We start from the raw sequence: 25,554 nt of genomic DNA, 5'->3' as shown, positions 1-25,554 counted from the left end.
AATTATTGCATGTTGAGTTTCCTAATTTGGGCTTACATTATAGCTATAAGTTAACATATTAAAATTATTGTAATCGTAGTGTTAAGTCTGCTGGAAATAAAATAAAGTATAAAGACACTAACCTCAGAAAAGCTGACTTTATTGACGTAGGGGCTATGAGCCATCGCCATAGATTTGTGAGCGATGAGCAACGCGAACGCATTCATTCCTCTGAAAGCGTCGATTCCCTTCACCTTCGTCGGCGAGTCTGACAAATCAAACACCTTCCTCAAATTCCTTCAAGGAGAACGCGTTTAGCAATTTCTCGAAATTCGTCATCCCTTCCTTGCCGTCGTCGAATATCGTTCCCAGACTCAGCAGTAGTAATATTGCAAGGAAGAAAGTTCTGGAAGGTAATTGCATTTTATAATAATTGATACGTTATTAATTATTAAATTATAGTAGGTGTTGCTGGAGGGCTTCGCCCCGGTGAAAACGTTTTTTCGGGATAAAATAGTCTCGCTTTACGTTTTCCTGGATATAATGGAGCTTATATTTCAAGTTAGATCTTTAGCGGTGTTGGCGAAAGCTGGATTCAATTCCATGCAATTGTTTTTTTAATGATGCGTGTACAAACATACGGACAGAGTAAAATTCTAAAAACTGTTTTGGTTTCTGTTGCTCAATTTAGTTTTTCTTTATTATCTAAAATGTACATGTAAATGACATTGGCTTGTTACAATGTTATTATGTGTTTAATTATTTATATGTATATAATTACTGAGCGTATTTGAGTGACACGAACCTTCTGGATGACTTCGCAAATCATTTTTGATATTAATTTGATTAAAACCTTAAACTTTGCATGATACCGATTATCATAAATGGTTAAGTATGGCGAAATACGGCAATAATTATTATGTCAAATTATTTACACCAAGTTTAATCCTGCCTGATATTCGACAATGATACGGTCACGTTGCCAATTGTAAAGGCCGTTATGCATTTCAATATCACAATGATGGTAATGTGTTTAATAATAATATAGTAGCTTTTGTTAGTGGCAGTTAGTCTAAATAGATATAAAATGTTACTGAGTATGTATGTTTAACAAGATTAAAATTACTTCTATAAACAAATAATCATTGATTCTGAGTTTAATAACCCGATGTTTTCGCTACAAATGTTTTAATTTCCATTTTACTTTCTTTTGTTACTAAATATCTGATTTTATTAATTTTACTTACATAGATAGCGCCTTTCCAAAGGAGTAAGGTCGTCTGACGTCCTTCACCGTACACATGGTGTTGTGTACGCGGACTGATACTCAAGACCCGACAGCCTCTGGGCCAGCTCCTCCTCCAAGTCAAAGCTGCTGCAGGAGCTTGGTATGCAGACGCCCCACAGCAAACTGGAGAACCTGGGCACTCTATGGCCCATCTATAACAAAAGTAGAATTAAGTTTTAAACAAAGATACTAAACAGTATCGGACAGAAGATCAAGATCAAATTTGTGCTCCGAAAGTTATAACCAATTGACAATAAGGGTAGAATAAACGTCAATTGCAATAAGTCGTCTTATGTGACAAGATCACAAGACTGATAAAGTTGCATTTGGCACTGCACTGGGGGAGGGTGGGGTTCATCATGAGACCTGACATGTTTCTTTAAGAGTGGTATTACATCGGCAACAATATCTTCCAGCCTTGCAGCTGTTTAGCTGCAGAAATAGGCAATGAATTAGTACTTAGCTAACTTAATGATTTTTAATGTTTACGCGAATGTTAGACATTCAAATTAAACAAATTTTCGGATTCTATCGCGTTTTTGTATTTTATTTTTCTCCCGACGTTTTGCAGCCTTCATGGTCACAGGGGACAGAGGTGTTGTTCATCCGTAAAGTCAAAGTTACAATATCTACCTACATTTTACAATTATTAGCTAACTTGCTTCTCATATATTATAAGCAGTACCTAAATTACGTATTCTTTTTTTATACGTGCATGACAAAGTGACCCCACTGTACCTGATGGTAAGTGGAGTGGGGTCCAATAGAATGTCGAGTGACGAGAGATGATTACCCTCGGCAGTCGACACAATTATGCTGGCCTGTTGTAATTGTATATACACAGGTTGATCCTCGAAATCGACATACTTAAGTGGGTCACTATGGGGTTTTAACACCTTGTGTACGATGGTTGCTTACGGGCGGATATAAAATATATCCTACCACCTGCAAAAGTAGTTTTAAGTTGCTACCAAGCCTGTATATCTTAACATAACATCACGCATTTTATCCCCGAAGGGGTATACAGAAGCGCAACTAGGGCACCCACTTTTCGCCAAGTATGTTCCGTCCCATGATGTGATAGGGGGCGAGCCTATCGCCATATCGGGCACAAATTCCAGACTCCGAGCTGATACTGAGCAGAAAAACCCAAATATCACTTTGCCCGACCCGGGATTCGAACCCAGGACCTCAGAGCGCTATTGTACCGGACGTGCAATACAACTACGCCACCGAGGCAGTCAAAACATATATCTTAAAACCTCTATAATTGCTCATCACAGGCGTTAAACAGTTTTAAGTTGTTACTAAGCCAGTTAAATCCACTATAATTTCCCATCACAGGCGTTAACTTACGTATTTATAACTATGTGTTGTAACATTAAAGAAATATGCTATCATATCATATTAATATTTAAGTTATAATCAAGGCCGTATAACTCAAATCCTTTATAATTGCACATCACAAGAGTGAGTTTACGATATATTTGTAACTAAGTGTTGCAACGCTTAACAAATATGCCATCACATGCGTTAATATCCTTAAAATTCATAAATTTTAATTAAGTGTATCAAATTTTATTATTATATGCGAATGCGAAATGTTTGGAATCGAAATGCGAACTCGTTGTTAACAGTTTTGATTAAAATTTCCCAACTCTTAAAGGTGAACTTACGTCCGAATATTTTAATTAGTGTGTCATAATTATTTGTGTTTTCATTATAAATATAACAATAAAAGGTAATGGTAAATCATTGTTAAAGATCTGAACATTTTCTCTGTAAGGATCTTTAAGAATATTAATTTATTAGTATGAATTATCTTAATTAGAAATGGATCGGACTACCCAGACGAATGTCCGCAGATTCAAATACCTGAAAAGTACTCATAATCATTTCTACGGTACGTACGACGTAACTCTATTTTTTAAAATTGAGTTAAATTAATATTTATAACCAAACATTTTACAATTATACCATTTTTAGGTAGTTATAGTAACTTTGACCTTTCGGACGACCAGCACATCAGTCCTTCTCGTGAAACGTTGAGGGAAAATTACAATATTCTTACCTACATAGCCGCGATAAAATCCGCAAAATAGTTTTCTTTCAATGTGTAACATTCGCGTGAACATGAGAAATCATAACCAGTAAAAAAGTACGAATCTAACAATTACATAAATAAATATGTAGAAACATCCTATTTCCTTATGATAGCTGTATCACCAGCAGTAATCTAATACCAGGACAATAGGGCGATGCAGGTCTCCTTACATCAATTAATTAACAGAGCCTTACTCTCTAAGGAAAACAGACCTTGAACAATACATAAACAGTAACAATGTGAATTGATTCCACGCTTAATGTATTTGTAATATATGTTGTAGACGTGTGAGATTGTCTCAGGCGTGATGTCGACTAATCAATCGTTATTAAATATTATGCAATTATTGTTATTGTAATACTAGCTAACCCGACAGACGTTGTCCTGTCTTAACTATAAATATGCAGCGCGGATTCTGTCATTTATTAGTATGGTAGTAAGATCTATACATGTAAAGTATGAAAATTATTATAATAAAAATATCTTTTCAGAGCAACAACATATTGCTTTTATTTCAAAAGAATACAAATACAAAATATTGAAATAACATATTATATATAGATGTACTTCATTTTGTAATACTTGCTTGAGGCTTAAGAGTTTATCTTATTAAGTTGTTATAATAATTTACGGTACTTAGACCTCGTGCCCTTTGTAAAGTTGACAGTTGAGTGCTTAAGTTATGTAGCAATTGTTTTTGATAATTTATATATTGTTTTATTGAGATAAGTTTAAAAGCAAAAAGAGGCATTATAGTTTTGTGGAAAAAAATATCTGGATCATTTAAAAAAATAATTGATGTGAGGAATTAGAACGTTTTTTTGTATTTCTTTGAATGACGAGACGAGCTTGTCATTCGCCTGATGGTAAGCAATACGACAGCCCATAAACAGTAGAAACACAATCCAACACATTGAATTATTTGGTATTTCACTGCGCTCGCCATCCTGAGACATGAGATGTTAAGTCTAATTATATCCAGTAGTTACACTGGCTACAATGTCCTTCAAACCGGGACACAACAGTGACTACATATTGATGCTTGGCGGCAGAAATAGACATTGCGGTGGTACCTATCTAGGCGGGCTCTCACATATTAGAGACCTACCAAAAAAATCGATCGAAGTCTTATAAAGGTTGAGTACAAAATGTGATGTTAAACATCAATAACAACTCCAGTATCAACACTTTTGTTCTATTGTGGTCATAAAGTATTAAATACATTTAAATACCAACCATTGTTTTTATCACTCCTTTGTAATCAATAAGGCTTTTGTAACCGTTTAAATGCATATCAACACGATTGTCATTAAACAATAAGATACCAAATTGGAAGTGCATTGCGCCAATTCTTCTTATCCACCATTTTCGATAGCAGGCTTTGTCAAGGGCTCGTTTTGCAATAACAATTGTGATTCAAAATCAGTTCGGAGACCAAATAAGCTGGTTGACAGACGGGTGCTTTTAGAATATTAAGTGAGCAACCTTGGGAACGTTTTGCGTGTTCTCGATACAATTGATACGTTCTGTTGTGATGTTTGACGCCGGCTAGAATGTTGCGTCTAACTAATGGCATCTGTTTAAAGAATTTGCTGCACCTCCATCTGCGTTGAAATCGTAGATTAAAAAAGGATAGCAATCTGTATATAAGGGAAAATGTAACTTCTTAGTAGTAAAATGATTTTCAACAATTGAACAGGAATTTTATAGATTACCACGTTCAAACAATAAAACGAACTATAGGTCGCTATAACGATATGGTGTAGGCATAGAAAGATCCAGTTTAAAATCGCTCAAATTGTAGGAATCTAGATCAGTTTCTTTTCCAATCGTGAGGCAAGTTTACACAATACACGTGTGAGATGACTTGCTTGCCATAGTGTCCACCGCGGCTAATAGGAACAAAAAATTATTGTATCAAGTTAAATCGATTGTGTCCGTAATTACCGGACAACATGGGAGTTAATATTTGAAGTCTTAGGATGATAGGCGGAGTAAAGCGTTGTAAGCAGTGTTTTGTGTTTTGATGTTCTGATGCTGTTGTTGTTGTTGAATGAGTAGGCAGGTCGGTGACTTAAATGCACGATAGACCAATTAGGAATGGAACGGTCTAACCAGATAATGTCCTCAAGTTCAAAACAGAAGGTACCTCTGACTTCGAAGTTACTTGCGTACGTTTTGGTAAAGAAAATCATCGTGAGGTAACCTACAGAATTTAGAATTCTTTAAAAAAATGTGTGAAGTCTTCTAACCTGCATTAGGCCAGCGTAGTGGACAAGGGCTAAACCCTTTTAGTAGTATAGGAGGAGCTTGTCCTGCAGTGGGGAGTACATAATACAGGGTTGGTATTATTATTCTGTTTATTATAAAGGGATGATTGCTCGCTTCGTTATTCAAGTGTTTATCATGGTCGATATAAATACGAAACATCAATTTATATTCTTCTAGAATAAAGGTAGTAAAATTATGCTGGTTATTGTCGCTAACTAAAAATGAAGCTTAAATACCCTTACTTAATACCTTTTTCTTTCCTTTATGGCCAGCAGTGCACCCATAATTTACTTAGAACTGCGAGCGTTTATGGGCGATGATATCGCTTGGCATCAAGTATACCTGCTAATTTGCTAGCGCAACAAAGTGCATATAATTGTTATAATGCTGAAGTAACTAGAATAGACAAAATGTGTGGCAATGCGTGCAGTTCATTGAACCGACCGGTCGGATGGTGTAGGTGCTGGCTCAGCATTGATGCAATATTTTATGTTTAATACGTTGTTTTCCATGTGTATGTTTTAGTTAAAAATAATTTGGAATGTGAAGGGTTCAACTGAATGTTTTGTACGTCAGGCCATCTATATATCTATATAACATATTGTGAGGTAATGGAGACCCATAATACCAGGAGACGGTTCACGGTACTTCTGCAGTGGCGATGTATAACCCGATTTCTGCCGGCTTCCCTTTACAGAGAATGTAATTATCATAAGAACGATTAACAGACCGCATTCATGCATAATATAAATAATAATATCAGCCCTGTATTACATACTTGCCCACTGCTGAGCACGGGCCTCCTCTACTAATGGAATGGATTAGGCCTTAGTTCACCACGCTGGCCTAGTGCGGATTGGTAGACTTCACACACCTTCGAAATTCCTATAGAGAACTTCTCAGACGTACAGGTTTCCCCACGATGTTTTCCTTCACCGTTAAAGCGAACGATAAATTCACAAAGAATACACACATGATTTTAGAAAAGTCAGAGGTGTGTGCCCTTGGGATTTGAACCTGCGGACATTCGTCTTGGCAGTTCGTTCCACACCCAAGTAGGCTATCACCACTATCATTCATGCATATTAGCAGCTATATATTATGCCGAATTCCTTTTCTAAAAATATAATCTTTCCCCACTATACTACTGCTGAAAGTATCATGTTAAAATAGAAAATTCCTTTGAGTAGATCAAGGAGGCTGGTAAAAATATTTTTACGTCCCTTTAGAATTGTATTTTTCAAAGGGATCAGCAGACAGCAACTAATTTTTCCATGATATTGATTAATGGCATTTATTTTGCACATAAACACTTCCTTTACCTTAATTTGAGATTTGCGTCTACAAAATTAGAGTTATTCGCGTAATAATTTGCAAATTATTCACGCTTTATATAGTTTTATTGCTAGATTAAATTGTTAACGACCATTGTTCTATTTGTTGTCTAGTATTGTCAATGTCGCGGGCTGAATTTTAAAAGCCTGTCCTTGGTTCTGTGTTCCGTTTGTGACTTACGTCATTCATAAATTTTTGGTCTGATAGGAACTGCTACATTGTTTTAGTACGTCGTTTGTTTTTACGGTTCTAAGATTAAGGCCTTCTACTAAGCAAACGACCTTGAATTATTGTTCCATACTTTTACGACGCATGTGTTACGGCCGGGAGTATGTACAGATTTACGAATAATTAAATTAAAAATCAATTTTAGGTTCTTTTAATTTTTTTTTACTACCGATATGTTTCTTAGTAAATTGTCTAACTAATAGTGTTGGTCGCACATTAAAATTATGTGTTCTTAAGGAGATGCACGGAATCAATATTTAGCGTCATTTTGATTATAAAATTATCAAAACAATATCTAAAGTATAAAAACACAGAGTATAAATTAACAACCAAAGTAAAGATGACATATTGTAGAAATATGTTTATTTTTTCCTTGTGTATTATAAATTTTGAATAGATAGTTTCTAATACTGTTAGCGTAACATTTTACTGGGGGTAGGGCCTTAATAAAGTTAGCCTAAAATAATTATTTCCTTTTTAACAGCGCTTGGGACATGAGGAGATTTTAAAAATGATTTATATTTAGTTTTCCGCGATTTTAATGTCGTTTTCTTTGCTTGAGAATATTTAACAAAGTTTGGTAAACGTGAGGTGTTTTTAAAAATTGTTGATATTTAGTTTTCTACGACTTTAATATGGTTTTGCTCGGGAATTAGATACATTTTATAGTGTTCAAAATTCCCGAGGCTATAATTTAGAGAGTAGAAAGGACTGCTGATTAAGTAGATGGATTATGAATTGCAATGACTAACGTAGCGCGGTGGTACGCAGTATTTTGCGTTTTTGAGTGGCCTAAAATCTGGAGAGAAACGGGCTCATTTCTTCTGATTTGAAAAACCTATGAATATTACATAAACTGATTGTTTTATATAAGGTGTAATATTAATATTAAGCTAATTTTCCCGTTTAGAATATCGGTAGGTCTATAAAGGATTCTTCTAAGAGATCTAAACGATTTATGTAACTATGTTTATTAGTTTCGTGAGATTACTCTGGTATTGGTAGGCCCAATATCTTGTTTGAGCAACATTTTTCAAAAAGGATGGCATGATTTCAAGGTGGCTTCTAGAAGTAAATGTGCGAAAGCAATAGTATTTAAATTTTTAAATTTATTTAAATTTTAAATTAGTATTACCGAATTTCAAGTTCGATTGATGCTAAGACATAAATTTAGATGAGTATTATTAATTGTATATAAATCTAGATTATGTGATGTAGATATGCATGTTTATGTAGTATTACAACTATTCCAACGTGAACTAAATAATGCAATTACATTTTAATGTAAAAAACAAACTGTTTTTAATTCCACTTTGTTATAACCAATAGCCAATGTACCTGTTATGAAAAATTCTGAAGCCGTGTACAAAAATTCACGCCAGCAGGTTTAAGAGCGGCCAGACATGTATCCCATACGGGGTGGGTTGTGTAAGCAAGGTCGAATCTCGCAACAAAAGCAGCTTTTGCGAAGGTCAGGGTACCGACCAGCCTGCATTCAAATTGCAACAGAGTTTACGAAACTACGTCCATTGGAAATGTTGCATTTGCCACATTATTGGGATGAAGTTCAGATGGTTGCGGATTGACGTATACTCGCATATATTTTGATACTAAATTTTCTGTTTCTGTAGCGTAATTGTTTGCGTGTCAATGCCGTGCTGAGGTCTTGGATTCGATCACCTAATATTATTACTGTTTTTTGTTTGAATTTGGAATCGTGTCCGTTAAAGGCAATAAGGTCGTGCCCTATCCACATTAAATGTTTTATGATTACTCTGCACCGGAGACTGTGTGAAGTTTGTCGTACAAGCTGTTGGATGGATGGAGACGAGCTGCGCGGCCTGCCTAAAGCTAACCGACCGGTTTCCAAAACGATGTCAATCTTAATCTTCCTTTCGATCCCGAAAATAAACCAATAAAGAGAGTATTTTGTAAACCTGTCAAAAAATATTCTGATTGAACCATTTTTACGATGGATCGAAAACGGCGCTTAGTCGGAACGGTTTATAAAGTTTGTAGAGAATATATATCTTTTGAATAATTGTATTAAATTTAATCTACTTAATGATGCGTAAAATATATATTTAAAAATTTTTTCAAGTAATTTTAAGAAAAAGATTTTAACTTTTTTTTTGGTTTTATATAAAAATACAAATAATTACAAAAAAATATTAACAAGATTTTATTCCTGAAATATGAATTTATTACATTTTGTTGAGTTCGTTCAGAATGTCTCCCAACCCGCCATTGGTACTAAATCGTGATAAACGAGGAAATATATTCGTAATTCAGCATCCTCTGTTTTGAAATTAAAATGAATCAACTGCAAGGTCATTTAAATGCATTTCTATATTGAAATCTTTCTCGCATTTATTTGAATAATTTAGCTTTGTGCAATGTGTAATATTTAATAGTCTAATGAGCATGTTTTTGTAATAAGACATATACTGTGTTGGTAATGAATATTCATATCTTTTTAAGAAATACCTATGCATATTTTCAACGCACGGTAGAAGCTGGTTCGATGTGTCAGTTACCGCTCACATAGTTAAATTGTTAACTTCAATCAACTTAAAATATACGTATTTTACATGTAGAATAAATGGCGGCCATAGTAATTGTAACAAAAGGGGGAAACCTGCAAAAAAGCCAAAGTTTTAGTTTACGATCATTTACTTCAGTTCGCGACCAATGTTCTTTAGATTGCGACTACTATTTTAACAATAACGTAACAGTAATAATGCAACTCTTATAGATAAAAAATATTGTATTTAATTTTGACTATAAATTAAATGTTAATAAATAATAATCTGATTATTTTTTTTTACTGAGTGAATGAAAGTAAAAAATACTTATTAGGAATCTTGTGGTCAACTACTGAACATAGTTCTATTAAACAACTTTTTAGTTTGTGGTCATCATTTTTATCGTAATAAGTATTGGTGGTCGCAAATTATCATCGATCGTACTCGGTCAACTATATCAGTGATTACTTTTCACTTTTCAGAGCTAAATTAGACAAATTTCATCAAGAAAACATCGTTGTAGGTTTTTGCATTTCAACATAAAAAAACATGGATGGTGGGCTATGTTGGCATTACTCCTCATAAATAAAAAATATACCATTCTATCCATCAGACATTAAATAAAAGGGCTAATTAGCTTTCATAGTAATAGCTCGTAATTAATTAAAACTATTTGATCACTATCATATAATATTTTACGAATATGCAATTAAAAACGTTTATAGAATTAATTACAGAAAAAAACAATTGAATATTCTAGAAATTTACCTTTTTGAAAAATATTTTTCAGTAATGTGGATTAATTTAACCTTGGCTGAATGTTAGCGATGGTAGGCATAATAACCTTACTGTACTATCAATTACCACCTCGTAGATTGTGTTACGTCTGTTGGCATTTTACAAGAAATAATGGTTGAGCATAACACCATATTTCCAAACATTAAAATTAAACTATTTTTATATTTTTCGTAGTTTCGTAGACTGCAGCCTTCGTGGTCACGGGGGTACTGAGGTGTAAGATATCCGAAATCTCAACGTTACAATCTACAAACATTTTAGAATCATATATTTTTTATAATTAATAATTGTTATATATAAAAAATCACGGTAAAATCCGAAAAGACTTTTATAAAAATGTCTAACATTCGCGTAAACATAAGAAATCATCAAATCAAAGTCATTGCTTTGTCTGTCATTCCGAATACACCGTTTGAAGACCGATGAGTCGATCGCCTAATTGTTGGTAATATTTATTCAAACAATGAAGTACAATTGATGTCCCCAAACTCCGAAACTTCCGTAGTAACATTTTAATACCAACGCATGTCTTTTAAATAACATTGCTATTGTTCTTTATATACTAGTAAGGAATTACAATTTGCTATATAAAATGTATTTATTTATGACAATTGGAATCAGTGGCGCTTCAGGCACATAAATTGTTTAGTCCATTGAAAAGTTACATTTGGGGTTGCGTTTTTTAGAGGACGCAATTTTATTTTTTTGAAGTGTAGGGGGGGTCAGTGTAAATCTAAAACCAAGTTTGTGGGGTCGCCACCCTTGTCCCACGGCCGCCATCTTGAAAATAGGGGTTGAAATGGTTTTTATGATGTATCTCTTAAACTATTTATGTGACAAAAAAAATTGTATGAACATTTTTTGTTGCAAATGAAATTCTCTACAACTTTGGTCTAGTAACTTTTGTCGTAGAACTATAAATAAAAAATATTATCAGCTATTCTTACAATAAGAGAGGTTAGAAATAATAATAATAATAGCAGGCAGATGATCTTTTGTTCCCTAATGGTCCCTTGGGTATTTGGGTATTAATGAGAGTACAAAAAAAAGTATTATGAACCTTATAAACACACGTTCTGATGACGTTGCAATGGACATTGCTTAACATTGAATTTCTTAACATTTTCGCTTATAACTTTTTTATTTATAGTTCTACGACAAAAGTTACTAGACCAAAGTTGTAGAGAATTTAATTTGCAACAAAAAATGTTCATACATTTTTTTTGTCAGATAAATAGTTTAAGAGATACATCGTAAAAACCAATTCAACCCCTATTTTCAAGATGGCGGCCGTGGGACAAGGGTGGCGACCCCACAAACTTGGTTTTAGCTTTAGACTGACCCCCCTACACTTCAAAAAAATAAAATTGCGTCCTCTAAAAAACGCAAGGTAAGGCCTAAAAAATGTAACATTTCAATGGACTAGTTGTGAGATATTTCAAAGCGAAATTCAAACCGCAAAACATTTCTTAGTCGCCTATTCAGTTTAGAAATACGAGTACAGCTCCGTGTTGAAAAATGTTGAAAATGGCTTATTCGACTATGAAAAGATAGTCATTGGATCAGTATTCTTCGAAGACGTAGTTAGTCTGGGTTTCAATTGTTGTAATCAAATTTGAGAGCGGCGACAGCCTAGGTGGGAGTGGAACGGATGGCCGAGATGAATCTCCGCAGGTTCAAAACCCAAAGGCACCACACATAACTCTGGAAGTCAGAACTTCTAGAGTTATGTGTGTATCCTTTTTGAATTATCGCTCGATTTAACGGTGAAGGAAAACATCGTATATACAAAATAAAATGAAAGTACTTACATCAGTAATATTGCTTTTAATATAATGTCCGCTGTGCACCAAGTAGTCCAACTTCTCATACTTCTTGTCTTCGAAGCTAAGCAGAAGAGAAGCTAAGCAGTACTTCCCGCGCACCGCACCATCCACGCTGAGGCATTCGTCAAAGTCTCCATATTGGTTGCCGTTGCCGCTCAGTATGCCTGACGGGGGCTTGGCCGTTGCGTCAAACACTGGAACAAATGTTTGCGTTAAGTAATCCAACCTTGTCCTTCAACTTTCGAGGTTCAAGGCCACTGTATATGGTATTTTAATGGTGATGACCTTTAACTGTTATACAATGCGTGAATGTAGAAAAGTTAATGATGCAATTTCTATTTTTATGGTTTGATATTGCGAAATATAATAAAAAATATATTTTTGGAAATCCATTTCCTGGAAAGGTCAAATGTCAACAAATAATACTGATTATATACAAGAAGAGAAAAACAAAAATGTGTTAAAAACATATCGTATGTTTTAACACATTTTGTTTTTCTCTTCTTTCTGAATATGCTAAAGAAGCTCATTCAACGATCTGGCTGAAACGTTATGCATAAGGTCTTTCAGTAAAGCATTACCTTCCGCAAGGTCGCTGCTTCTTTCATCAATGTTATTCACGACTTGTTTCCATTTTTTCCTGTCCTTGACGACGCGAAAGGTATTATGCGTTGAATGTTTTAGATCTAGGTTATATTGCTTTAGGATATTCTACCTTATTACACTGGGAATAAATTAATGAATTTTTCTTACCTATAGTGAAATTATTTCGTCGATAAATAAAAAGAATTATGGATAGTGGTGCATCAAAATCAAAATTGATTTACTAAGGACGTACGCATTATGTATAATCTTGAACGTGTTGCATTCGTCTGAAGTTTTTCGAATACCAATTTCGACCGTTGAACCTTGTCATGTCAAATGTCACATGTGAAATGTATGTGCGTGGTGCATACAAAATGTGGCGTGTACGAAACGTGCGGGCCACAGCCTCCGAGGAGTGACATCATGGTGATTGGAATACGCTACGCTAACCTGACACGCTCGTAGCACGTACGCTTTAACTCCTGACGTTCTAAAAAGTCCGTTTACAGCTTTAGAATTTGGAATAAAAATTTGAATTTCTAAATTGGGAATTTTTCGGATTTGGAACGTTGACGTTAAATTAATGTCTTTCATTTATTTCGTTTGTATTTTTTACTTTCACTGTTATATTCGGCTTTGTTTGATTGTTTATAAAATTGTGTAGATCTATTATTATGTAGCTACTTATAGTTATACATCTTTGAATTGTTAATATTATGGTTAGATTGTTTTACGGCTACTCGTCTGATGATTAGATGTACCTTTTTTATTTATTTATATTAGATATAGTTTTTGTTTGTTCAATATATTCTATTTCTTTTACTCCTGCTATTTTTGTAGTACGTCAGTATACTTGTTAAATTAAGTGAAGCTCATGGAAATATAACAATTGATACTGTATTCCCCTATCACATCATGGGACGGAACATACTTGGCGAAAAGTGGGTGCCCTAGTTGCACCTCTGCATAACCCTTCGGGGATAAAATGCGTGATGTTATGTATGTTATGATACTGTATTCCTCGATAGTCTACAATTTTGGTTGTATATTATACGATTGTCACACTCCAGTAGACAAACATACTGCTAAGCCGCTGCCTAATACACCCATACCGCAAATCAAAGGTAAATTCTAGAACTAACGGATTTTTTAAAGGGTTTTTCGGCAGTTTACCTCGTCAGCTGTTTAGTAAGCCGCGGGCGCGTCAAATGCCCCCAGACTACTAATGTGAGCACGTTATGTCATTGATTCTAATCAGCCACATGGGATTTTGGACCCAAACTTGTACGAAGGTCCTGTTGTGGTTAGGAATCATAAATTTGGGTTTAGGGTCTTTTTGCTTTTGTAAGGATCGCTTGCTATGTGTTGATAGATAGGTCTTGGCTTCGATTCCAAGGGTGGGCTATTCGTACAGGTTTTTATTTACAGGTTACAATATAATATACTCAGGATTGAATCTCTCAGCGGAGATAACTATAGATAGGTGGCCAGAAGTGAAAAATGTAATATGCTTGATATTTGCGATGCACCGACTTTACGTTAGAATGGAATAAGCGGAAGGAGATATTTTTTTATATAAAACAGTCTTTATTTTGATGGTTATTCTATGTATACGTGTTTCAAATATGATATCGTGACTTTTCAAAGAAAAAAACGAGTTCATGTAAGTATATTTTGCAATTTTTTTGAAATGACGTAATTTTAAGGTTTAAAAACATAATTATCGTTAACGACATCTCGTGAATGCTTTTTATGGTACTGATTTTATAAACTGTTACAAGTAAATAAAGTTTACATCAAATATTTGAAAACCAACCTAGTCATACAAAGATTGTCAGCGACTTTTTATGATATATGACTTTGATGATTGACTCTTATGAAGTAGAAATTTACGGATGATTTTTGGTATAATGATAAAAGGTTGTGTGGTTTTATTCTTCATGTAATTTTAAAAGGATCCCGTATTTTGTAAATATTTGTCTATAAATTTGCGATATTTAATGTAGGGGTAATTTTAAACATAAAATATTAATTCAGGTTGTCTGGAAGAAATCGCGGAATGTGATAAGACCGCCAATTGTACTATCACTATCACATAGTATAAAACAAAGTCGCTTTCTCTGTAACTATATCCCTTTGTATGCTTAAATCTTTAAAACTACGCAACGGATCTTGATGCGTTTTTTTTAATAGATAGAGTGATTCAAGAGGAAGGTTTATATGTATAATAACATCCATTAAATAGTGGAGAAATACTGTTATTTTGTTATGTTATACCCGTGCGAAGCCAGAGCGGGCCGCTATGTTTTTGTATACAACGTTCACAGTTTTTCTGTAGTGTATTTAGTATCAGCATTGCACCCGTGCGAAGCCGGGGGGGGGGGGGTCGCTAGTTAATAATAATAATATCAGCCCTGTATTATATACTTGCCCACTGCTGAGCACGGGCCTCCTCTACTACTGAGAAGGATAAGGCCTTAGTCCACTACGCTGGCCTAGTGCGGATTGGTAGACTTCACACACCTTCGAAATTCCTATAGAGAACTTCTCAGATGTGCAGGTTTACTCACGATGTTTTCCTTCACCGTTAAAGTGAACGATAAATTCACATAGAATACACACATGATTTTTTAGAAAAGTCAGAGGTGTGTGCCTTTGGAATTTGAAGCGGCGGACATTCGTCTTGGCAGTCCGTTCCACACCCAACTAAGCTATCGCCGTTATATTTATGTTTGTACTTTCCCCTATTATGTAACCATACAATAAAGTGTAATAAATAAATAAAATCCAGAAGCCATTTTGTACAGTTGTCGATGGTCGAGATGGTAATATCCATTTAGAAATCTTAGCTATCTGGAACCGGGAACTAAATTCCCCGCGGATTCAATCCTAACACGGGAACATATCCTAGTTTGTCCCCGTGTAGTGAAACGTGTTACCGCAATTAAGGTAACTCTCAGTCCAAAACAGAGTTCATTGCACTCCATTATAACCATTGTTTTTATAATATGATACTTTCTTATTTCGATTTTGTAAGTTATTTTATATGTAAGAGTAAATAACACGAAAAATATTTCTTTACGAAATCACCGACAATTTGGTTGAAAAATAAAATGGTTATTGACATTTGAAATTTTTGTGAGCAAAAATGGTGCGTGGTAGGTTTATGGCGCTATCTCTGTCTCGCGAATGCAGTGTTATGGCCGGTGACACTCGACGACGTCACAATTTGCTATTTTTCTTATTTGACATTTACCTTTTCTACCAAATTCCAAACCTTACACCTTATTAATTATTGCGTGGATTTTCAAAATTTTCCCTCAGTTTGATTTTGTTTGACAATCATTTTTGATAAATGTATTAAAAAATATGTTGTCAACTACTCAATTGCAAATTATTATACCACATGCAATAAAATTGTCATGATTGCTATTTTAATGCTATGACACGTGAAATGCGAGCGTACACATGTACGCTCATGGTGAACACACCTACTTTTAATATCATCACGCCTCTATTCGTAGGGTATACAGAATCGAACAAAAAGGCCGAATGGTTACTATTTTAATTAACTACAGTATGGATAGTAGGCTTTGTGTAAATAAATTAACAGTAGATATAAGAAATTAATAATTACTTGACAGTTGTTTTAACTAATTGATTAGTTTAGGAATTTAATTTGAGCGAATGTCAATTTAATAGTTATTCTATTGAAAGGAAATATTGACAGCTGTGTAACAGTGAATGCTTTAGTGACGTAGTTGCGTGCGTAGTACTAGTTCTGCTCTGGCTTTTTGGGTTCGATCTTGAGTTGGGTAAATAACATTGGGTTTTTAAATAATATTCTGGTGTGTGGAATTTGTGCCCGATATGCCGATAGGTCCGCCACCTCTTACATCATGAGACAGGACACAAATGGCGTAAAGTGGGTGCCCCGGTAGCACTAGACTAGCGGTTTTGAACCTTATTTGCATAACAAGACATATAATTTAGTGCGAATTTATTACTCATCCTTTTGCTAAATACAGACTTATTTCGCGTAGGTTAGGTTCAGGAAGTAAATATCTAAAAATAATCTGTTGTAAATTAGGATCCATGATATATACGTCATGCAAAAATTACTGCACATATTTAAAAAAAATTGATCGTTTATATACTGTGGCTGTCTATTGCTTAGTATATTGATTCTATTTAGTACAAAGTATATAAAAAAGCATCAATGAACGTAGCTGCTCGACCGACACTTTTTCGCCTTAGGCCGTGTTTCGCAACTTCTAAGTAATTGATTCGTCACATAAATGTATAACCAAATATAACAGTAACACTCTAATCTACACTCCTTATTTGTAATTGTAATGGTAATAATAAAAGGCCTATCTACATATTTGATATTTATGAAACGGGCCCTTTGCGTCATAAATACTTCAAAATAAACGTGAAAACGGAACACTATTTTATTGTCAAAAAATCATAATATTATGACGATAACAACTTCAAATAAGATGTTATTAACCGACTTCAAAAAAAAGAGGAGATTACAAATGTATGGCGATAATGTATTTTAATTAGTCACCGACTGTAAAATTGGTAACCAGTATATACCATGTCAAATTATATTTGGTTTTTAGTGGTTTATGAAGGTGGATAATTTTTTTATTAAAAAGGTTTTATTCTTGTTTTTAGTGGTTTTTGAAGGCAGTGAATTATTTTTATGTACAACGTATTAGACATATTAAAAACTTTTTATGTACTTAACCTATAAGAGAATTTAAATGTCGTTGGACTGTTGTAGTGGGATGCGACATATTAAGATTAAATAAGATAAAAACTTGTTATATCAAGTGTTTTACGTGAGACAATTCGCAATATCGACCTCAAGGACCTGAGCTATGCACCAACATTATAATAAAATTATGTTAAACACATTTTTAAAATACCTGGGTATTTAGATACCTCATTTCTCTCTCTTATTTAGCGACTAATTAGGTCAAATACTTATAATGACTAACGAATTATTATTCTCGCCCTGGTTTCGTAAAAGCCGATTTCAAAAAACAATGTTATTAGATGTCGGATTCATCTCAAGTATTAACCAATGAAAATAAGTAATTTGCAAGGTTGTTAAACTAGGTTTATTCTGTTTGGTACGCTTTTAAATTGATATAAAGACAACGATTAAGATTAATTGAAATCAGATGTATTAAAAAAAATGACAATTATACAATTGCGATTTTACCATATGTAACAAAACTGTCATGATTGCTATTTTAATGCTATGACACGTGAAATTCGAGCGTACATGTGGTGAACACACCTACTTTTAATATCATCACGCCTTAGTCCGTAAGAGTAGACAGAGTTGCATAAAAATAACGAATGGTTACTATGTTAAGCGTAACTAAGGCTATGTGTAAATAAATTTTAACTATCAAGTATATAATAATAAGAAGTTACTTGATAGTTTACAAGTGATAACAACCTAGGACCTTTCGGCCACCAGCCTATAGACACTACCTCTACAACTAAGGTATTACCATTATTTTTAGTTTTTTTATTTTAATATTTTATCATATTATTTATTAAACCTATATTGTTTCATTTCTGCATCACTCAAAGGTTGACTGGTAGAGCATGCCTTCGACATGAAGCCCGCTTTTGTATGTAAAGTGTAAAAGAAATAAAAATGTCTAGTATTATATAAAATCTAGAAGCGAACGTTTGCAGTACACGGATTAAGAACTGATTATTAGATATTGCGACACTGAACGAGAGCTATACCAATATTGACAATATCTACTCTACTTAGTATTGATACAAGTATCTTGAGTGACAAGAATTAAAAAAGGACTATAAGCTAGGTGGAAGTATGTGTAATCAACTAATTAATACTGTCTAATCTATAATTTTGAAAGTTTGGCGGGTAATTGGTGTTGGGTTGCTTTGGTTGCTGGAGTGGATTTGCGCTCTTTTCGGAAGGCCTTTTTTCTTTTTTTGGGCTGCTTTGGTTGCTGGAGTTATTTCGCGTTCTCTTGGAGGCTTACTTTGAGTTATAGGCGGCGATAGATGATTTGCGCTTACTTGAGAAGGCCTTTTTCTGTTTTGGGCTGCTTTGGTTGCTGGAGTTAGTACGCGTTCTCTTATGTAAGCCATACACGCTACGGTCTACCGGAGAGGTCATCTGTGCAGGTATGCCTGCGCAGGTATCAATTGAAAGAATTGATTTTCGATTCTGCGCCGGTCGCCTGCACAGGCTCAAAAAATCTGCACAGGTCTATTTCCACACACATTGCGGTCTATCGGCGCAGGCATACCTGCACCGGTGGACCTTTCCGATGGACCGTAGCATGTATGGCAGCCATTAGAGTTGTAGGCAGCGCGGTGATAGCCTAATAAACTATATCAAACAGTATCAAATTTACGTTGTATACCAAGCACCTATTGCGAAGGGTCCGTATAATCTGATTCCTGCTTGCATCCCTTTCGTAACTTATGTAAAATCTAATTTTCATTAGAAAGATTTGAAGACCGCATTTTTGCATATTAGTAGTACCTTTGTTGTTTTGCGTTCACTTTTGGAACATGCCACCTTTTGCCACTGTAATGCACGGTGTTTACTTTGCGTTTCACGTTTCTAAAATATATTGCGTTATTGAGACTATCAAATCGTGACTATGATGGTTAATAAAATATGAAATATAATAAATATTAATTCACATAAACATGAAGCCTAGCAGTATTGCTTGGGATGTAAACAGGGTTACGAAAAATTTTGCATCTGTCGGCCTTGAACGTTGCAAAATTGCCAATAAGTTGTTAGTGTTAAAACTCAACCTTCAATGCACTATCAATTTATACCAAGAATATTAATCATCACTTTTCAATCGTCAAATAAAATTTATCTAATTAATATTTATAAAAATACATCTTAATATTCATACATTTTTAAAACATGTTTTATTAAAATGATACATGGATTTAAGGTTGACGATTTTATTTTCTAATTTATAAACTGTATATTATATATGCTTTGGATGTGGGATGTTTGCATGCATACTATATAATATTTATTATCATAATTATGACAGTTGATGCGAAATTAATCGTTATGTTACTTTTTAATTATTGCGATGATGCTACTACTAAAAAAATCATCACACGTGTTTTCTTTTCCGTTGCATTTTTGTGAATGTGTATTTTAAGGCTTATTTAAATTGTATTTTAATAAGACGTAATTTAACAATGACAGTGTTATTTATGAAGGGGAGTACTCCTTGCAGATGAAACCAAGCCAATGCCAAGATAATGCGCCAAGCAAGAATTAACAATTTGATTTTGAACACAAACATTAATTCTAAATTAATTTGTTTTTGTATCATTACACTTCTACGTCTACTATAATAATATTAGAAAATATTGTAAAATAATAATCTCAACCATTAATAAATTTAATATTACCTATTTTTTTATCAATAATAAGTTTTTTAATAATTAGAACAACATAATATGTTTTATTATACTCACGAATGACTAGAGAAATTCACTCAATAGCTTCTGCTTGCGGCTCTCCAGCGTGAAAAAGATTTTCAGGGCTAAAAGTCCCGTTTATAGATGATAGAAAGTAGCTTATGGGCTTCTCAGGGTCTCAAACTATCTCTATACATTTCATTGAAATTCTTTGGGTAGTTTTTGAGTTTAGTTTCAGACACGCAGACAGATGCCGTGGGGTTTTTGTTTTAAAATATATATTTTAGATATTAAGTGGTACAATTCTGTCATACACGATTGTTGCATAACTTTACCCGTTTACGCAGTGCATGCAGCAGAAGCTTTCAAAAGGAATAAATTTTCCTCGTTTTTGCAACATTTCTCGTTGATGTTCCGCTGCAATTGGTAATAGCGTGATGTTATAATACCTATAGGCTTTTACGATAAATTAGCTATCCAACACTAAAACATTTTTTTTAATTCAAACTAAGAATTCCTGAGATTAGCGCGTTCAAACAAACAAACACTTCATCTTTATATAATATTATGGATTACTATAATTAATTATGAAGAATGTTATACAAGGTTTTAAATTAAAAATGAAAGCAACAATTACGGCTTAAATCGCGTATTTCATAATTTAATTGTTTTTATAATTATTTTTATATGTTAAATACACTTCGTAATTATTACTTAAACTTTACTGAGTGCTATAATTTAATTAATTCAATAAAATTAGAGCATCCTAAAAAGCATCTTAATTCATTTAAGAATGATCATATTTTGATATAGAAGTAAAACATAAATAGAAATGATATGTATTACCTTATTCAAATTGTTGTTGTTTTTCAATGGGTCTTTTAGTTTGTATTTTGAGATATTTAGGAACTGAATTAGTATCTTATGTAAACATGTTGTTTTATATTAATTGGTTTTTGGTAAAATTCTCGTTTATATTTTTTATGCTCGTTTTTTGCTTCTTGCCTTTTTTTTAACAAGACGTAGTACGTAAAAATATTTTTATAAAAAAAATACCCTAAACATACTACATTTATTTGCGTTTAGTTATACACTACATACTACATTTAACATAACTATGTAAAAATATATTTACTTTTCAGCGCCCATAGCTCCAGTTTTTCCAGACTGTCGACGTAAAGCTGGCTGTCCCGACGGCACTGCTCTCCCGTACTATTCCTGAGCACCACAACCTTCGGGAACCTCTCCCACAACTCCACCACGTTAACCGGGACACTTTCCTCAAATGTCTCATTTTTCGAAGACAACTTTAGGATCGTACTGTTTAGTATACTCTCGGTGATGATAGTGTTATCAGATATAGTAAGTTCGATGCACTCCCGCGCCGCGGCGATGTGTGCCGACAATACGGCAAGCACGGCGCATGCGATTGCCGCCATAGTACTAGTCGTTATGATGCCGGGCCGGCATTTCGCGGGTATAAACTCTCGTCTCGCGACTCGGTGACCCCACGGCATCGACTGGACAATGGAGTTAGGAAAACTATTGTCCTGCGCAACGTATTTATTACAATTAAAAATGTATCACTGTTTTAAATTATCTTTAAATTCGCGTTCCATTTTTGAATCCTTGAAACGATTCTTATAAAAAATTCACCATTCATTCACGAATTCACTATTTTATTGAATGTTTTTGTATAATTAACAGCATTATTTTTGTATTTACACTGTTTCTAAATTATTATCAAAAAATTACAAATATTTTAAGCCGCAAATAACATTATTTAAAAATCACTTTCACACAATGTTTTTACTTAGAAGCGGTGTGTTAACAACTGCTCGTTTTTTTTGTCAAGAAATTTAAGGTAGTTAGCTAATTGTGTTGTTATTGGATTAGGTGGTACTTTAATGTAATTTATTTCAACATGATTTCGTAAGTATTTGCTGTTAGGTAATGATTAACCCTTGCATAAATAACTGTAAATTGAAGAGGCGGTTCCGATGGCATTTTTTTAAGCCAAATGATATGTTGCACGAAAAAAAATACAATAATCTTGGCTTAGTATGTAAATATAATGAGGGGCTCCAAACATGGCATGTAAATAAGGGTAAACAATCAATCAGAATACCTCGTAGGAAATTTACATAAAAATATCTATTCAAATATTGTTGTGATAGGTAATTATGTTGTTTTAGTTTTAATATATCGAATTTTATGTAGCGGTGGATTAAATAAACTGATATGGACTAAAATAAACTGGGCCACGGAATTTTTTAAATTATATTAAAATCAACATGAATATTTTGTATTAATAAATCCATAAAAATAATTTGATGTAAGCAAATTTTTATCAAAATACGTTAATTATAAAATGGTGGTATACGTTGAGCTGCAAAAATGAATAAACATAATAATCGAAATTTAAAATTTTCATACACGTTATCGGTTCTTCGACAGATATGCCCTGCCCACTGCCACTTCAGTTTGCTAATCCTGTGTGCTATGTCGGTGACATAGGTTCTCTGATGAACGACCTCGTTACGAAGTTTATCCTTCAGAGAAACTAGCATAGCACACCACGGCTCGGTAAACGTAGTCTAGAACGCTTTCCAGCTAGGTGGAGTGACGATCTGCGAAAGGTCGCTGGTAAGAACTGGATGTGATAGGCCGAAGACAGGGTAAAATGACGCATATTGGAGCAGGCCTACGTCCAGCAGTGGATAAAGATATAGGCTGATGATGATATATGTTAAGTTTGATAAAAAATCTTGATGTAAAATAAATAGCTTATAATTGATATAATTATTTTATTTTTTTGTAATAATACAAATATATTACTTATATTAGGCGATTTTTATTATTTAATTTGTTCAATTGATCTTGTGTATAGGTGATTTCTAGTATTGATTTTGTCCAATTGTTCTTGTGGTTAATTGTAATTGAAACACATTATATATTTTAAATATATTGTGTGAAAAGTAATTCTCGAGTAAACATAAAACCGCGTAAATTTTTGAACGTTCGGCGATCGGCCGCGACCCCAAAATATAATTGGCACTAACAGTTTCAATAAACACAACACGTACATATTTATAAATATAATCTCTGTGGTAAGGTGACTGTGGATTTTGTGTACTTAGATTCGAATCCCGGGTGAGGAATATTCATGATCTGCATTTTTTCTGCATAATGTTTGTCAGTATATTTATAATGAAACAATTAAACATGCAATTATATTTTTGCTGCCTCGGTGGCGTAGTTGTATTGCATGTCCGGTACAATAGCGCTCTGAGGTCCTGGGTTCGAATCCCGGGTCGGGCAAAGTGATATTTGGGTTTTTCTGCTCAGTATCAGCCCGGAGTCTGGAATTTGTGCCCGATATGGCGATAGGCTCGCCGCCTATCACATCATGGGACGGAACATACTTGACGAAAAGTGGGTGCCCTAGTTGCGCCTCTGCATACCCCTTCGGGGATAAATGCGTGATGTTATGTATGTATGTATGTATATTTTTGCAGATTTGATGAAATATAATCTCAGCCATCCTGAGTTCGATGTCCGAGTTCATTCATTTTCACTCAGAGTTAGTTATCTCTAGAATGACTTATAACCGATAGTATAAAATGGCGGGAAAACCTGATATATCACATTAACTTATTTTAATAATAAATTCAAAAGTAATTTATATAATTTGCTAAATCATGTAATTGAATATTTAACAAAAAAAATTAAATTATTAATCGATACGAATTTATTTTCGAAAGAATTATTTTTTCCAAATACTATGACGGTTAAATTTCGAATATAAACATCCAGCATTAAATTAGGTTTGTTGTGAAGGTCTCAATTTATTGATAAACTAAACAATGCGGTTACTAAACTGCAACTAAGCGTATTGTTGACGATTCCCAGGAAATTTGGGCGATTAGGTCATGAGAAGAATGGTGTTGCCATTTGTTTTAATTAATTACTTGTAAATCCCACAGTAGGATGCCCATAACGGAAATTAGTATAAATTTACCGCCTCTTTCAATAAACGATCTCAATCTCTTTTTTCGATCTATTTCAAAAATTGACCAATCAGAGCTAAGTTTTTGGACATGCTTACGAATGAGCCATTATAATTGGTTCATTCTCGTATTCGGATTGAAAATTGAGATTGTTTATTGAATATGGACTAAGCAAAATACAAAATTGACCCCTCAATTACCAGATTGATATAAAAGAAACCCAATGCGCGTTCAATTCGTGCGTCAGAATCGCAAGTAAACGCATAATATACATTCGTATGTAAAATGCGCTTACGTCCTTCTGTTCGACTATCGTTTTGGAATGAGAACCTTTCGCGTAAAAGGTCTTTGTGTAGAATTTAGTATATTTTGCACTTTCTGATTTGCTTAAATGAGAATAAGTTTCTGTACTTTTCATTTTTAACAAAGACTCATGCGTCTATCCCTGAAGGAATGGCTTTTCGAGCTGAATTACCTTCAGTAACATACGTGTTATAATTATTATCCTTATTAAAAACTACGTCATTAATACTAATAAGTCTCTATTGAATCCAGTAACTACGAAGGTGTCTTAGATTTTCGCCTTTAACGAGGTATAGAGTTGGCGTATTATCAAACACTTAAATACTTTTACGACTTTTATCAATTATAGATATAATGACTAATAGTCAAGAACATTTTCTTAACTATTTGATGATAAAATTAGAATTTGTTATTCATTCAATTCATTTAAGATAAATTGCTGATAATTAATCCTGAAATACGTTTGTCACGCCTTGTCAAACCATCACATTTGGATAAGGCGTTTGGCTTGGTTTGAGTAGGTTTGCAAGCAGTGTCGTAATCAGTATAAGTTTACCTTTTGCTGAACAAAATAGAGTGGAAAATAGATTGTTTTTTCAACTACAAAATAAAAAAAGAAAATTTTGGCAATTATATTCGACTATCGTCATTATTGTTTTGAATAAAGTTTGAAAGTCCAATGTAGTAGTGTTTCGGTTTAAGGTTTTTTTAACACTATAGTGTAACGCAAATGTTACTGAGACTGTAAATATGCAGAAGCATTTGTTTTAAAACACTTAATATACTGACTTATAATTCCTGTTAAAATTCGACGGTGTTTGCGACGTCTTCAATATTT

General features: G+C 33.8%; 1 pseudogene; it reads right to left on the bottom strand.

The window, feature by feature from the left end:
* Positions 1-74: 74 nt before the first annotated feature.
* On the bottom strand, positions 75-22,250 carry LOC119191646 (annotated as a pseudogene).
* Positions 22,251-25,554: the final 3,304 nt, after the last annotated feature.

The sequence above is a fragment of the Manduca sexta genome, unplaced genomic scaffold (genome assembly GCF_014839805.1).
Source record: "Manduca sexta isolate Smith_Timp_Sample1 unplaced genomic scaffold, JHU_Msex_v1.0 HiC_scaffold_1749, whole genome shotgun sequence".
Lineage (NCBI taxonomy): Eukaryota > Metazoa > Arthropoda > Insecta > Lepidoptera > Sphingidae > Manduca > Manduca sexta.
The sequence above is the reverse complement of the archived record's forward strand: the minus strand, read 5'-3'. Positions and strand labels throughout refer to the sequence as shown.